General features: G+C 35.7%; 1 long non-coding RNA gene across 1 annotated transcript; it reads left to right on the top strand.

Annotated features, from left to right (window-relative positions):
- Positions 1 to 2,144: 2,144 nt before the first annotated feature.
- Positions 2,145 to 4,451, top strand: LOC130590898 (uncharacterized). Its single transcript, XR_008968762.1, has 2 exons — positions 2,145 to 2,632; positions 4,264 to 4,451. It is a non-coding gene; the product is annotated as an uncharacterized LOC130590898 (long non-coding RNA).
- Positions 4,452 to 12,587: the final 8,136 nt, after the last annotated feature.

The following is a 12,587-nucleotide window of genomic DNA, read 5'->3' on the forward strand; positions in this document are numbered from 1 at the left end:
CCTTTGATTTGTAAGTGAATTTGTAATTTAGTATGGGAAGGGGGTAACATAGTTTCTTCATTCGAGGACACCATAGCTTTCCCCTTCCCTTATATAATAAAGATATGTTGTACTTTAATTCTTGAATGATATTTTACATAAATCTTTTTACCTTGATAATTAATCGCTATTATATAATAGAAAAAAATAGGTCCAAATATATGTAAAAGTTTCATTATATATAGGAAACACTATAAAAAAAAGTAAATAATTATTTCCTTCTCTAACTTCTAAATTCTGATTTCACTACAAATACACCTCTATTTTTTTATCATGACCCGCCATTAATTGTACGTGATTTGTGAATGGTTCTTGAGAATAGTGATTTGTAAGTAAATTTTTGTAAATGTTTTTGTATGTATTGACGTTCAAGGTTATTAGCTAGTTTTAGTTTATATGTTGATTTTAAATTTTAGTAAAGTGTTATGATGATTTGCGTGATTTGCGTGATTTTTATAACGTGATTTTCTCTATTGTATGGGTGATTTGTAAAGTTTCTTCTTTTAACTGATTTGTGAGTGAGTGTTGTAAATTTATTTTCGGTAAATTTCTTTGAGTGTCAATTTTGATTTTGATACTCCTTTTGTAATTTAGAAAGGGAAGGGGGGCAAAATAGGCGTTTCAAAAGAGGACACCGTTACTCCCCTTCTCTTATATAATAGAGATCTTCCAAACTCCAGAGAAAAATTAAACATGCAAATAGACCTAGTTCATTACAAATCCTTGTCATGGTTGACAAAGAAAGTTTTGCAAGTAAAATCATCTTTGTTCTAGTAAATTGACTACTACACTATCTATCAACTAAGAGCTTCAGGCACTAAACAATCCAAAATACCAATATGGAGCTAGGATTCCAGGAAGGATGTTAATTAAACTAAATAATCTACACTTGCTATTGCTACATTCTAATTCATGCTAGTCCACCTATAGAACTAAAACATCCAGTCAGGGGCGGATCTACTAAGTAACAATGCTACCCCTCAAAAAAAATAAAAAAAATAGGCGGGGAGAAAAAAAACAATAGAAACAGAATATATACAAAATCTAGGAAGATGATATTGATGTTTTGCGCTGCCGCAGTGGTAAGTGTACTACCCTGAAGACAAGGAGGTCATAGGTTCGACTACATGTGCAACATTTTTTCGTTTTTAGTTTTCTCTTTTGTTTATTTTCTTTTTTCCTCTTTCCTTTTTTTTTATTTCTCTTATGCCCCAAATCTTTTCCATCTTCTACAGTGATACTTCATACTTGTAAATTTAAATAATATAATACTCCCTCTGTATTTTTTTTTTACCTTTCTCACTTAGAATCTTGACACTATTCACAATTAGAGAGAATCTTTTAGATTCTTCTCAATATATAAGAAAAAATATAGTCGTGTGGTCTTGTTTGATTCGTCTCAATGAGTACTTTATTAATATTCAATTATTATAATTTTTACTAATATGTAATGAAAGATATTTAACGTAGAATAAGTGCATTGACAAACGTGCAAAGTCTAAGTAGGAAAGATAAAAAAGAAATACAGAAGGAGTACTTCATATAACAACAAACTTTATTTTAATTATAGTTGTTGTTCATTATATTATAAATACATTACACTCCTCTAATTTCGAATAAAAAGGTTCAACCTTTTATAAATCATATATTAGAAAGGGAATCTTTTTTGATAAAGTACCCATGTATTTTTCCATTGAGTTGTTTTATTCTATATTGTACCCCTCTGTTAAATCAACTTTAAGTTTTTCATTAGTTTCTTATTTTTAGTTTTTCAAACTTACATTATACGAGAGAGAAAATTCTTCTGCTTTAAAAGGGTTGGATACGATAAAGTAATAGGGTACGTAGAGTTTTTTATGGGAAGAACTCTCTCATACTGTACGTCTAAAGAATATAGTATTATGAACCATATAATAATATAGTATCGTACAAAAGGGTTATAAGTGTAGTTTAACGTAAATTATATTCTACTATTATGAACCGTTATTTGGTTATTTATATTATGCTATCCCTAATTGAAAATCCTGGCTCCGCCACTGCATCCAGTACCCTTTATGAAAAAAAGGAAGGACAACAGGATAGAGGCGTTTCCCTTCATTAAAAAATTTATGAGGCCTTTCCCTCTATGTAAAAATTTATGAGGTGTGTAAAAGAATAACCTTCATCCTCTCTTCTCTCTCTAAACAGATATTCAGTCAATAATTGCCGAAAAAATTGTAAGTAAAAGAAACCCAAAAAGAAAAACCCAAACTTTCCCTCTCTCTCCTCTGTTTCGGACCCCCCCGTCGGCTACCATAGGCGACGATTGCCGCTCGCCGGCCATCCGTCGCACCTCCCCCTGCCCTCGCCGTCGTTCGTCGGCCACCTGCGCAACTCGCCGGATATCCACGCCAGCAGCTTCGTTCTCTCTCTCCTCCTCGCGCACTCTCTCTCCTCCTCGCGCTCTCTCTCGTCGCTCCTCTTTGCGCGTTGCTGCTCGGGTTTTCCGCCGCCGCCGGAGCTTCGAGGACCGCCGCCGATCTTCCCTGCTGTCGCCGCACCTTCGCCGGAGCTCGCCGAGGGCTGCTGCCGTCCCTGCTCCAAGAGAGCAGAGGTATAAAACCACCTGTTTTTATTTCTCCCTCTTATAAACTGATTTCAAGTTTTATGTTAATGCAAGCCTAAATTACTACCTAGTGTTAATTAGTTTAAGTTGGGCCTAAAAGAAACAGACTTACATTAGTCAAACCATTTCAATTTAATTGTTGCATGTACATAAATTGGGCTCAAATCTGACTTTTTATGTTTAGCTAAGCTACTTATATTAGATGGACTAATTGAGTTAAACTAAAGCTGATTTAGTATTTATTAATTATGTTAGTTTAATTTATTAAGTTAAATAATGTTGGGCTTATAATCTGATTTACTTAGTTAATCATTTAAGTTAATCTTGTTGCTTTAATATATTGAGCTTTAGTGGACTGATTTAGTTAGTTTACTAAACCACCTAACTTATTTACTAAAACTATTATTGGGTTATAATTCAATCTAACTAGTTGTTGTTTAAAACTAATTAAAAATTAATTCATTAAGCTAGTTGTTTATAATTGAGTTTGAGTTATAAGTACTTCACTAATCCTTAAGTTTGATTAGTTACTTGACTTGTTAATTATAAATGACAAATAATATTAAAATAATGTTAATGGATCTATTATAACTTTAAACTTAATAATTATTAATGGACGACTAATTAGTTATTAACTATGAACTAGAATAATGATATGTTTTCGAAAGGTTATATATGTAGTAATATAACTTTAATGTTTCGATAATTTCTAAAAATATAGCTAAATGAGTTATTTCATTAATTAGTTGTTAAAGAGTCACCTTAATTAAAAAGTTATTAACGATTAAGAAATAATGACCTTTAAGGAGACCTTTACGACGTTATAATAACCGTTATGACCTTAATAAGCGCTAACTAATATTTAGGCTTAAAAGCTAAATAACGAAACGTTCATTAATAAAATTATTCTTGAATAGATTAAGGAAGATAAAGGATATTACAAGCCTCCCCCGGCTATCAAGGTTATTAAGCAGGAATTCAGGTAACGTCTACTGCTAACACCCGCATTCCCCTTCAAAGTATGTTTTATGATCATGATTAATATTATGTTTTATATATGGATTGTGGAAATGAAATGTTTTATGATGGTTATTATGATGATAGATGCTATGAAATGTGATGATGATGTTATGATGAAATGAAAGAATATAATTATTCACGATGATGATATATGCTTAAAAGCAATGAAACATGATAAATTCAAGTGAAAGACGGTTCTTGGCAAGTATTCTGTTATCCCGGGTCGTGCACGTACCTTCCGGCCGGTTAACCACCTTCCGTTTAGTGAGGGCTATTGTCCTCGGGTGGCACCGCGCATTCTGGGCAAATAACGCCACCTTCCGTTTAGTGAGGGCTTTTGTCCTCGTGGTGGCTGCCGTTTATGATGTTATGATGTTGTTGGGAGACGTCCCTTCCGTTGTACTAGCCAAGTTACCAAAGTAAAATATATATGATGATGAACATGATAAAGAAGATAATGTAACATGATATGATATGTTTGTGAAATATTTTACTTATTCTTTCTCCCTGTTTTAACTAAAATGATGTGAAATGAATTTACGATGTTAGAGTAGTATGTTACTGAGCCTCGGCTCACGACGTTTTGTTTTATGTTTTAGGTACCGATGGTGATAACGGGATGGCGTAGCAGTGAGGATTTATCTAATATCTAGATTATATAGACTCTCATGGTTTTTAATTATATTTATGTCAAAACTCTGACTAGTAACTAAGTTTCTTTTAATCAAGACTAATGTTGGATCTATATTATGCTTTATGTTATAAAGTGTTTAAGTTTATGATTTTATGTTGCCTTGTATTTTCCTTATGGAAAGTACGGCGGTAACACACCGACTATCTAGGTTCCGCTGCTAATAATCGATTAATTAACTTAACAACGATGATTAGAGGTTGGGGCGTTACACATGATGGATGAAGATGTATATTTTTCTCTTAAACAATATTTTCGGTTATTAGTAGAGGTTAGTTTTATATTTAATTAATTATATTTATGATACCGTCATTATGATCTTTTTTTCACTTTCCCATCTTCCATTCTATATGTGTTAGTATTTATGTGCCATTAAAAGTTGAAGTTGTGGCTGACACTCATTTTTTCTATAATTTTTCTGTCATGCATCCATTAAATAAGTACTATCTACTTTTTTCAAGTAAAATTGGGGTGTTCTTCATGTTAAAATTGTGTGAACTATGTTAGTCATACCAATTATCGAGATACTATTTAATAATAGACTTAACTACAATAATTAGTTTAATATTAAAAAATATAAAATTTATATATTGCAATAAAAAATCTAGAAATAAGAGTATAATGACAAATACTTACTTTATCCGTTCTTTTTCTACTGCAACAATGAATTTTGGCATGATTTCTAAGGAAATGAAAAAATGGGTAGTTTAGCATAGAGGTACCCCTTTAATTAACAAGTGTAGGAGATAAGTAAATCCTTAATAAAGTAATTAAACGCAACTGTAACAACCTGAATTTTCCCGACCAGCTTATTACAAAGGATTAAGCATAGCGAAAGAGACTTTAGTCGAGATGACCAGGACTATTACCATCACACTCACCGAACTACATCGGAGAGTGTGGAACTCAATTCCCAACTTTATTCAAATTAAATAACTATTACAACAAAGCCCTGATTCTCAGACTTTATTCCCCTAAATTTCTACAGAAAATCCGGCAGAGTTTCCTTTGAAAATAGGACAACTCTAAAGCGAGAAATCTTTTTAACCTACAGATTTAGTTTATAAAATATTTCCAAATCCCAACAACCTAAACGTTTTCGCGGAGTAACAACCAACACATAATCAGGAGTACTAGCTAGCGATTCTTAAATGCGGAAATATATTATAGAAAATAAACGATTAACTATTACAAGTGGAGCTTCCTCACTTCAATATCAAATACAATACTACACCATCTCGTATCAGCTTCAACTTACAAAAGAATAACTCACGGCTTCAACCTGAAACATTTAAGATACTGCCACCCACCAAGTGACAGGCCACAGAAATGACAAAACAACGTACACACATCAGCAAAGCTGAGTACTAAACCCGTAAATAAGATAACACATGCTTTGGTGGCTTTTACTTGAAAACGACTCTCACGCAATCAACATAAGTTCAACAATCATATCCATCATAGCATGCTTAGCAGCAATAATGTTGTTGAACATACATATTATATTTCTATCCAATTCCTCGTTTCACAATATATCATTAATCACATAGTAACAAACATAATGCTCAGGACCAACAATGACATGTTTCATATATTCTCATTTAATCAACCTTTCAACTTACCAGATTCCATAGTAGGAATTGAGGTCACCAACTTTATATAAACAATATTATTCATTACCTTTAGTCGATTTCTTAATGGAAAAAAATCACACTTATGCTTTCATACTCTATCAATAGCTTTCATACATTTTATATAAACAACCCCTTATCATGCAATAAATTTCACTATAAGGATTCCTTATCGGGAATCCACATAACAAGATACAATTCCTTATCGGAATCCACATAACAAGATATGATTTCTTATTGGGAATCTAACATTAGTATCACTTACCATGATATGCCTCCTTATCAGGAAACCAATATCGATATTCATATTCACATACTAAATAAACATTCATTACATGATATGATTCCTTATCGGAAATCCAATATCGAAACAAGTTACCACGATATGATTCCTTATCGGAATCCATTATCGATATAACTTTCATACTTTGTGATAACATACTTTTTTAACCAGGGGGAAAGAGAATGCGGCAGAGGAGTCAAAGCTTACACTCCGACAGTGGGGGTCGTCACCCAACCATTCGCTTTACTTTTGTCCAATAACCGCGACTAGTCCAGAGTATATATTTTCGCTGATTTCATCAGCTAACCACAGGTTTCACATTACCTGATATATCGTCCGATTTCGCCCCACAGAGCAATGGGCAGGTTTCCCTGTGGGACCCCCAAGGTTCACATTCCAAGGGGCACTGTTCATGTCACCTCATCTGTCGACTTAGACGAGGCTACTTTCCCCTTTTAGATTTCTTTCGATTATCATTCATAACACAATCAATCATTCTTGGAACTCATCCAATAATACTCGTGGTTCTTAACATGTTATGAACAACCAACCTTACTAGGAGACTTGACCTTAGAAAACTATAAATCACATGTCATAGTTCTTCCATACGTAATTAAGGTTCAATATATATATATATATATATATTATTATATTATATTATTATATATATATATATATATATATATATATATATGCATTTAAGTTCAATCCAATCCAATCATAAACTTATAAATTACCGCAACTCATAGCAATCATATTTGGTCAATACTAACAACAAAAGCAAATGGTCTCTTAGCTAGAATTAACTAACGAGAGTTACTAAACTAATTCCATACAACTCATACTCTTGCATGTATCAATCTATATTCATCTCGATAATAGTATTAGTTACCAAGTCTTGACAACACTTACCATATATAGTCTCTCCCTTAAAATTAACTAAGGAGAGTTACTGAACCACTTACGCCGAACTCATACTCTTGCATATATATAAATAAATTATACTCTCTTACGCTTCGTGATTATTAATCCATATTTATCTCAACAACACTGATAGTGATTATGAAATAACCACAAAGCTTACAATAGATCTCTTAACTAGAATGAATTAGCTATCGAGAGTAACTCAACTTGTACAACTTAAGGCTCATTACACGAAGATTACTTCAAGGTAACTAAATATAGTTCATATTACATCATTGGTTAGATCTAATTTATAAAATCAACAACACAATCAATTATAATCATATAAAGTGAGTCTATCCCATTCCGATTAGATTACACCACCATATAACCGAGGCTACGTGGAAGTACTCCACGAGCTTATACACACTTAAGTAATCTCCTATACTATCCTACTTTTGTGAATTATAAACAATCGACACAACCTCATTATGTTAATCCAAATACATATTTTATATTGACATCCCTTTTATAACCACAACCTCCATAATCTAATCTATTGTAAGGTAAACTAACTTTCATACTCTTTATACTATTACTAGTAATAATTAGTTAAACCTCTCTCTAACTTCATGTGATATTACTAATTAATTCAATCCACTTTTAAAGTCTAATTCATAAGATACTCAACTCATTGAATAATTTCAATTATATACTATGCTCTTTTAGAAACTAATTCTCATAGCTCATCAACACACTTTTAAAGTCTACTCAAATAATTATTCTTTTGGACACTATTGAACACTTCCAACCATATACTCATGCTATTTTAGAAACTAATTCTTTTAATACATCTTAGAGTAAGCTTTCACCAAAATGAACCTCTTCTTAGAACTTTACGAAACCAATAGTAGAAAATCGTTCTAGTTATATGTAAACCATCATCATAAGATTACCCACGTAATTCACATATTACAAAAATGAAGACATTCACAATTCAACAACTCATAGTTCTTGTTCCTACTTTATACTAAATATTTTATCCTCTAAAACTCATAAACCACCATTAATAACACATAACTAGATTCCAGGAATTTGAGAAAGAAATATAGAAACTCGATCAATATCCTACATTAATATATTAGATATTGTTAACTTATATATAAACACTAACGACCATCACTTAAAGCATAAAGTAATTATAGTTCAACCTAGGGCTCCATATAATCCCTTTACAACAATAATAATACTAAATTACCATAATCTCAAATAAAGAAGCTTAACTTGATTCACTCATTACTATAGAAACTATTTCACCTTATTCTGATAATACTTGACTCAACTACATGAATAATATCCATTCTTAAACTCAATAAACTTCCAAGAACCATGAACCAAATTCTAATTGAATATTAAGGGAGTCATTCACATAATCCCGCATCAGCTAATACGATACCCAATTATTAATTGATACTTGCAGATTAGCAACCTAACTAAGCATAGTGAAAGCAACCTAATTCATCACATAATTCCATTTGTAGATTAACTAATTGGAGATAAAATCTAATTAAGCTTGCAAAGAAATCCTAACCATAACAACAACAACCACTACTACATAGCAACATGTAATAGACTAGCCTAGAGGGTATGGGTATTTTAGTAATATACTCTAGTCAATATGTTAGCTTGGGTAATAAGGCAAGTAGACTATAAATAGAAGAAATTAGAGAGAGAAAAGATCACCAAGAAAATATTGGAAAGTTCATTTTAGTTGTTAGCTTTGGGAGTGTGACCAAGTCACTCGAAAACTTGGCAATTATCCTTCAATTTTCTGTAATTTGCATTTCCATCTATCAATATCATCATCTTCTTCCTTTATTCTTCTGCGCAAATTATCAGTTCATTACAAATGGTATCAGAGCAGAACCATTCTGGGAGACTAGCTAATAATTTGCTGATTTTTCCATTTTTCACAAAAAAAAGAGAGAGAGAGAGAGAATGCAGCAGATTCGAAATCTGGTTAGAGAGGGATTTGCAAAAATTATGTGAAGCTTGAACCCTTGTTATCCAGATCTTAGAAAGTTGCAAGTAATCCGATATTAACTTCAGCTTCCTTTATTTGATGGACGAAATCCAGAGGAATGGGTTGGTGAAATGGAAAGTTATTTTCATCTTTTCTGGTTCAGCGAAAAGGAGAAATTAGAGGCTGCAATTGTCGGACTTGAAGGCGAAGCGTTGTCGTGGTTCCAATGGGAGCACCATCGTCGGCCATTCTACCGGTGGGAAGAATTGAAGGCGCTGGTTGCACGACGTTTTGGTACAACGTCGACAAAATCTTGGCAAGGGTGGTCACATCCGAATAGGGCAACAGACATGGTGGAGAACCACACTAAATCGTGGAACTTATCTGCTTCTGCACGAAAGATTCCAGAAGTGGTGGCATCTTCAACAAGCTTTTCCCTGGAAATCAAAACCACCATCTATGATGGCGGAGAAGAAATCCACCAAAATCAGAGGAAGGCGATTTCGATGGTGAGCCAAACCCAAGCGAAGGTGAAAAGTCTAACTGAAGGTGTGTCGTTTCTTTTCGCAGGTGGTTATATCAACAGCGAACAAGCGGGTGTTGCTTGTGAATATGAAGGTTTTGGGGGTAAAGGAGACTTCGTAGTGGTAGCTCCGACAAACCCTTCGATGGACGAAATAGGAACATATATGAAAAAGGAGGTGCTGGATGCAGTGGTCCCGCTGGAGGTCCAGTTTTTCTCACCGGCAACACTCTAGGTGGTGGACTTAGTGGTGGTTCCAGTTGGGTTGCAGGTTATCGCAATGGAGACGAGTCTAAGTGTGGAACCGACTCTTTAGCGCCGGAGGTGGGTGAGAGACAAGGTGATTTTTCTGGTGGTTTTACCGGCGGTGGTCGAGTCAGTTTGGTTGGTGGTGGAACGAGTGGAGGTTACGCCCTCAAAAGTGAACCAACGAGAGAAAAATTTGAGCGAGATGGTTCTGGAAATGGTGGGTCTGGTCGACTTGTAAGAGACCAAACTCATGGATCATTCGAAAGAGGGGGCGCTGGAAATTGTGGTTCTGGTGGAGGTCCGGGTAATTTGGCCGGAAATTGTAAGCGGGGTGATGGAACCACCTCTTGCGGTGGCCGGAACAAAGAGGGAAAAGGTTTCATAAAAGGTGGATCAGAGGCGAGCGGGTCGGGCGGGGGACCTGGTGACTTCTCGGGTAAAAATACTGGAGATTGTTCGAATTTCTTCGCCGGAGAAAGTTTTGGTGGTGAAGCAAGGTGGCTATGGCAGTGGGACTTGCTGCATATAATTCAAGAAGATGACCATGAGAGAGGAAGAAGGGCTGGGATTTATGTTGGCTTGCAGAAGAAGGCACTAGAAGAAGATGCTCTTAGTAAGGGTATTCTGGTAAATAGCATCCCTAATGATGTAAAGGTGGGGGTTGGCAAGGTAGCCAAACACGTGCCTCTTAGTAAGGGCAAAAGATCTGTTTTTCAACCTAACCCATTTTCTGAAAAAACCACAAAACCTTCCACATCAAATATTCCTGGCTTTTGCAGTCCATCAATCTCCAACCCAATCACAAATGATAAGTTTGGGCCTAAAGTTGGATGGCCTTCTTTTAGTACCAAGCTATCCACCCAATATTTGAGCCCCCATTTTTCTATTCCCATCCCACACTCGTATCACCCCTTATTCCCATTTCAACCAAACCCAATTTTCTTTGAACCCACCCAATACAATATTTTTAACCTAGTATTTGATTACTCCTTTTGTTTTACTTATCCCAGTCTAGACCCCTATACCTCACAACCCCCCATCTCACCTTAAACCCAAAACCTCCTTTCCACCTGACCCCTTAACACAGGTCATAAAACGTAAACCCAACCTCACTAAACTGAAACAACCCCACCTCTGTTTCAATACCTTCAAACACCCCCTAAATCAATACCCACTCTCATATATTTCAAGTATACTCAAGAGACATACCAGCAGGCCAGATTATGACTATACTACTTTAAGGCTCTCTCTGTCCACTTTGTGTTCCAAACGGCAACAAGACTCCCGACGGAAAGATGACGCGAATTACAAGATTTACGACCCACCTTGAGGACAAGGTGGAAGTTTGGCGGGCCGGTATTGTAATAGACTAGCCTAGAGGGTAGGGGTATTTTAGTAATATACTCTAGTTAATATGTTAGCTTGGGTAATAAGGCAAGTAGACTATAAATAGAAGAAATTAGAGAGAGAAAAGATCATCAAGAAAATATTGGAAAGTTCATTTTAGTTGTTAGCTTTGGGAATGTGACCAAGTCACTCGAAAACTTGGCAATTATCCTTTAATTTTCTGTAATTTGCATTTCCATCTATCAATATCATCATCTTCTTCCTTTATTCTTCTGCGCAAATTATCAGTTCATTACACAACAACGTAACAGCATAACAGAAGAACAACAACAACCAAAACTTATTGACAACAAGATCACCACAACAATAACAATATGACTAGGGATGTCAATTGGGCGGGGCGAGTGCGGAGGATGGTACCTCCACACCCGCATCCGCATAAAATTCCAATCCCCATCCCCGCCCCACCACCCATTACGGGGGAAAATTCCAGACCCATCCCCGCCCCACCAGGTACGTATTTATACCTACCCCTCCCCACCACCCACATGAATACTCGTACCCGCTTCATACCTGCGTCGTACTCACTTCATCCCCAACCCCACCAACTGCATGGGTATCCGCACCCCCTTGGTACCTGCATCATACCCACATATTTATATTTTGCAAGATAAAATTATTAATAATATAAGTATATAAATAGAACTTTAATCATATATATGTGGGACGGGAGAGGGTGGGGCGGGGCGGGGGGGGGGATGGGGTGGGGATAACATAAAATCTATCCCTAAATATGACAACAACAACATTACGAGTAGGATTTTAATCCCCATCCCTGCCAAACCTAGACCCATCCCCGCCCCACTCGGGCGGGGATGGGACGGGTCTCCTACTTGACACGCCCCACTGCCATCCCTAAATATGACAGCAACAACCATACCACAGCAACAATCACCACCACAACATAATTCAATTAGCTATAATTTCATAGTAGATATACTAGCCAGAATTTTAAACTCTAAATAATACATAACCCAATTTAAAATGGAAGTATGAAGGGTTAATACTGACAGCAACAGCACCACCATCTCATGGTGCCAAGACCAAAGCCACGGTGGCAGGAACAAAGCGAGCAACGAAGAACATGGGACAAGGGGTTAAGGGGGTTTTGAAGCTTCTGCACAGCAACGGAGCACCGACGAACAATAGAGGAGAGAGAAAAGTAGCGTCGAGGCACGACAACCTGTAGCGCACAAATGGTGGCAGCAGCAAC

The sequence above is a fragment of the Beta vulgaris genome, chromosome 3 (assembly GCF_026745355.1).
Source record: "Beta vulgaris subsp. vulgaris cultivar EL10 chromosome 3, EL10.2, whole genome shotgun sequence".
Lineage (NCBI taxonomy): Eukaryota > Viridiplantae > Streptophyta > Magnoliopsida > Caryophyllales > Amaranthaceae > Beta > Beta vulgaris.